The sequence below is a fragment of the Equus caballus genome, unplaced genomic scaffold (assembly GCF_041296265.1).
Source record: "Equus caballus isolate H_3958 breed thoroughbred unplaced genomic scaffold, TB-T2T haplotype2-0000891, whole genome shotgun sequence".
Taxonomy (NCBI): domain Eukaryota; kingdom Metazoa; phylum Chordata; class Mammalia; order Perissodactyla; family Equidae; genus Equus; species Equus caballus.
In genome coordinates, this window is record NW_027222034.1 from 17,389 (window position 1) to 22,214 (window position 4,826).

At 53.3% G+C, this 4,826-nt stretch overlaps 1 long non-coding RNA gene across 1 annotated transcript; it reads left to right on the forward strand.

Annotated features, from left to right (window-relative positions):
• The first annotated feature begins 1,713 nt into the window (after positions 1–1,713).
• Positions 1,714–3,792, forward strand: LOC138922447 (uncharacterized). Its single transcript, XR_011435534.1, has 2 exons — positions 1,714–2,815; positions 3,591–3,792. It is a non-coding gene; the product is annotated as an uncharacterized lncRNA (long non-coding RNA).
• The last annotated feature ends 1,034 nt before the right edge of the window (positions 3,793–4,826 follow it).

Below are 4,826 nucleotides of genomic sequence, written 5' to 3' on the forward strand. Positions count from 1 at the left end.
TAGCTCAGGTGGCAATCGTTAAGCAAAAAAAATAAAAAATAAAAAAATACAATGGCGAGGAGACCCGGTGAAAAAGCAACCCTGAAAAAAGGTACCCTCTGAAACGGAGGAAGCAGGGCAACAGAGCCTAGCTCAGGTGACAATCTTTAAGCCAAAAAAAAAAAAAAGAAAAGAAAAGAGCAAGGGAGTGGAGACCTTGGGAAAGTGCGATACTGAAAAATCTAGCCTCTGAAACTGACAAAGATTGGCAACACACGTTAGCTCAAGTGCCAATCTTGCAAAGAAAACACACACACTCACACACACACACACTGAGGGACTTGGAGACCTGGGGAAAAAGCAACACTGAGAAACCTACCCTCTCAAACTGACGAAGATGGGCAACAGATGCTAGCTTAGGTTCAATATTTGAGCAAAAAAAAAAAAACACACACACACACACAAGGGCGTGCAGAACTTGGGAAAGAGCAAGACTGAGAAATCTACCCTCTGAAACTGACAAAGATGGGAAACAGAGGCTTAGCTCAGGTGGCAATCTTTAAGCAGAAAAAAAAAACAACAACAACAAAAAAAAACCCCACAATGGAGTGGAGACCCGGGGGAAATCAACACTGAAAAATACAAATACAATGGAAGGCCAATAGACAGAGCAGGCACTTTCACCTGGGGAGGAGGAGGTACGCATGGATGACCAATGAGCGCATGAAAAGATGTGAGCTGTTCCCTGGAAAAGCAAGTGAGAAAATTAGAGGGAGACATTGTGGGGACACATGGGTGAGACTGGCTTCTTCCAAATACAGGAACAGGATCAAACTGCTAGTGAGGTCGCGGAGAAGCCAAGTCAGTCACTCACGCCTCACTGGTGGTGAAGGGAAACGGTATGGCCTCTGTGAAAAATGGCGTGGCGGGTTCCAAAACTCACACGCCGCGGAAACAACCACCGAAAGTGGCAACCTACATAAGCCCTTGGTGTATCTTGCCTCCTAAGAGCGTCTGTATGTAGCTGGAGCCTTGGGTCGTTAAGGCTTCCACAGTGATCTGTGGTGGTGGTGGTGGGGGGCCTTGGGCCTTGGGGGTCTCCGCTGGACCTCCAGGAAGTCAGCTTTTGTGGAGTCCCGTGAGTCCTTCCAGGGAGGGAGGCATCCAACCCGAGGGTGGTCTGGAGGGCCCCACTCCCGCCACTCCCGGGGGCTGGGGCGGGGGGCGGGGTGGGGGCTGCGGCCACGTTCCTGTTCATTCACACAGAATCCGGGGCATGAATGTTCTTAGCAGCTCTGTTCCACACAGACCCACACTGGAAACCACACAGACGTCCTGCAAGTCCCATCCCTTGCTCATGTCGCCGGGGCTCCGGAGGAGGGCCACTCTGTAAAAGCGGCCGCCAGATGGCGCCCAACAACCGGCGCGGAGGGGTCAGCGGGAGGGAACCGGGTCACCGGCCAGCGAGAGTGCACAGCCTGAGCCCACCGCCGGGTCAGGTCTCTCTCTGTCTACCTCTGTCTCTGTCTCTCTGTCTCTCTGTCTCTGACTCTGTCTCTCTCTCTCTTTCTCTCTGGGCCCGCTTGGGGCGGCCGGGAGGTCACCACGCCAGGCCCCAGGGTGTCCACCTCGGAGCTCCCAGGCAGCACAGGGCAACCCTGGGCGCAGAAGGAGGTCTTGGAAAATCGGCGGGGAGGGGGGTGGGGTGGGTGGGCTTGCCAGGAAGGGGACAGACTCCCCACGTGACTCCTGGGCCGGGCCGGGGCTGCCGGCTGGCTGACGCGGACAGAGGGTGGAAAAGTCCCCGGAGATGCCACGGGGCAGGCCGGGGCTGCCGGCCCCCGATTCCCGGAGCGGCCCGAGCACTTCCCGGGTCCCGGGAGGACTTAGAAAATCAGGGCGGGGTGGGGGGTGGGGGTCGCTGTCAAACCGAAACCATGCACGTCATCAGAGAAGGACCGTGACGACGGAGGAATTGTCCGCAGTCTGTCAGGAATTGTGTGCAGCCTGTCACTTCCGGCCCAGAGGGTCTTTCTAAGGCAGACGGACAGACAGAGCCCACAAGTCGTAGAGGAAAGGACCGAGCCGCTTGGCCGCTGAAAAGTTTACAAGACAAAACGGGTCTCCCTCCGCACGGGGCCACAGCAAAGCCCAAAGACGACACACGGGGGGAGCATGGGTGCAGATTCACGTGTGGTGATAAGAATATGGATTTCAGCAGGGCTTCCCGTCCTCATCAACAAGCAGAAGCACCCAAATGGTGCGGGTTGGGGGCAGAGACCTCACAGCCATTCCCTCCACAAATCGAGTTCCCCGGGACATCCTCACAGCGCCGTGCTGTGAGTGTGTGTGGGTGTTTAAAATGGGGTAAATGTGGACGTGGAACTGCTCCGTGAAACCAAAATAACAACAGTCGTAGATCTTCTTTGGTCATTTAGAAAATTCTTCCCCCCCCCCCCCAGCGGTGCACGTATTTCCCTTCCAAAAAAGAAGAACGGGAAAGGAGATGTTAAAGGCAAGCAGAGAGAGGAAAACTGTTGCAAAACAAAAGCTGAGCTCCCGTCCGAGGGAGGCCTCCTCCGTTAGAGGCCTAGGAAATCATTCTGACAAAATGGAGGATCTCTGTCTTTGGTGTCGATTCCCTCAGAGGTCAAGAGAAACCTTTTCCAATGTCTTTATCAGGAGGAGACTAGAAGTTAGAGAAAAGTATCCTTTCGAGAGCGAGAAAAACCAATTCTGATTTTGCATCAGCTTCCCTCCGATCTTGAAACTCATTGACTTGATTCCATTCTGTCGATGGAAATAATCCGGAACCAATCTATCCGTGAAAATCGGGGTGAGTTTATTCTGACCTAAGATGTAAGGACTGTGGCCCGGGGCCTTTCTTCCTGAAGGAAGAAAGGGCGCCCGGGAAGTGGGGTGTACAGAGTGCTTCTAGACCCCCAGAGAGGACGTTTCACATAGGATCGAAAGGTCCCTTGGACGATAGTCGCGACACTGCTCTGTCAGCACAGCGATCGACAGACACTGCTGGGTGGCAGGTCTGTTGTCTGGGCCTGGGTGGTCACAGGTGAGCCGGATGGTCAAAGGTGAGCGCAACCATCCGTTCCTAGCCTAAGGAAAGATGCCTCTCCTTAAGGAAAGGCCCGAGCACGGGGAAGCTGCTCCTTTCCCTTAAGGGCATTGGTTCTTGCCGTAGGAAATGTTTAAAGCAGATCTACGATGCGATGCGTGCTCGACGGCCACGTCAGGCCCTTTTGGAAAAACACTGTCAGGCCGAATTAGGCCGACACCCAATGGCTTCCTCATAGACTCCAATAGATCCTATCGCTCGCCATTTCTATCTGTCCACTCGTTCCAATTTTAGGCCACTTGACCACGAACAGACCTTTTTCTCAGATTTTTTTCCCCGTGATCACCTTTTCACAGACAAAACGATCTTTACTTTTTAGGCCCTCTTGCCTGAAGGCAGCCATCTCACTTTCCTTGAACACAAAGATGTTTCCCATATTCACTTTTAGTGGCTTTTTGTTTTGTTTTGTGTTGTTTTGTTTTGAGGACGATGAGCCCTGAGCTAACTGCTGCCAATCCTCCTCTTTTTGCCGAGGAAGGCTGGCCCTGAGCTAACCTCCGTGCCCATCTTCCTCTACTTCATATGTGGGACGCCTACCACCACGTGGCTCGCCCAGCGGTGCCACGTCCACCCCCGGGATCCGAACCGGCGAACCCCGGGCCGGCGAAGTGGAACAGGCACACTTAACCAGCGCGCCACTGGGCCGGCCTAGTGGCTTTCATCGCATTCGTTAAGTAGAATTTTTAACCCTCACGAACCTTAATTTTGGTGAAAACTAAGAAGTCAGCAATTAGGAACTGTCCTTCCCATGAGCAGTCTGTCGCTTGGCCAATTTCTAAACACTTGGCCACTTTTAGAAACATGGGATTTCATAGGTTTATCTCTTCCTTCGCTTTATTTGATTTCATCTCACTTTAGTGTTTGGGTGAGGAAGATCGGCCCTCACAGAGCTGACGCCTGTTGCCAATCTTCCTCTTCTTTCTGCTTGAGGGAGAGCGGGCCCGAGGTAACACCTGCGCCCCACTTCCTTGATCTTGCGGACGGGATGCCACCACAGCCCGGTGTGAGGAGCGGTGGAGGTCCACGCCCGGGATCTGAACCCGAGGACCCCAGGCTGCCGAAGCTGAGTGCAGGAGCTTAACCACTATGCCGCCGGGCCGCCGTCCCCTGTCAAAGCTTTTAATAAAGCACGAGACGTGTTCCTCGATAGACCCAAACGTCTTTTCGTTTCCGTATCCTCACAAACCCAAAGTAGATAAACTTCTATTTAGCCACTCACGTCTCAGGTTCTATCTTACTCGGAAATGATCTACATCGTCAGGGAAATTGTTTTGGTCTTAAGTTTGGCACCCGAGCTAACGACTCTTGCCAATCTTCCGTTTTTGTTTTTTTCCCCCCCTCCCGATTTTTCTCCCCAAATCCCCCCCATGACATAGTTGTCTATCTTAGTTGAGGGCCGTTCTAGTGGTGGCATGCGGGACGCCGCCTCCACACGGCCCGACGAGCGGTGCCGTGTCCGTGCCCGGGATCTGAACGGGCAAAACCCTGGGCCGCCGAAGGGGAGCGTGTGAACTTAACCACTCGGCCACGGGGCTGCCCCCGTCCGTGGACTTTTTTATCACCTGATTTCACCTCGCAAAACTTCAAAGCTTCAAGTTATCAGAGAGGTTTGGGAAGTTGTTTCAATTTATTTAATTAATTTATTTTTCGAGGAAGACGAGCCCCGAGCTGACACCTGCTGCCAATTCTCCTCTTTTTGCCCCGGGAGAGTGGT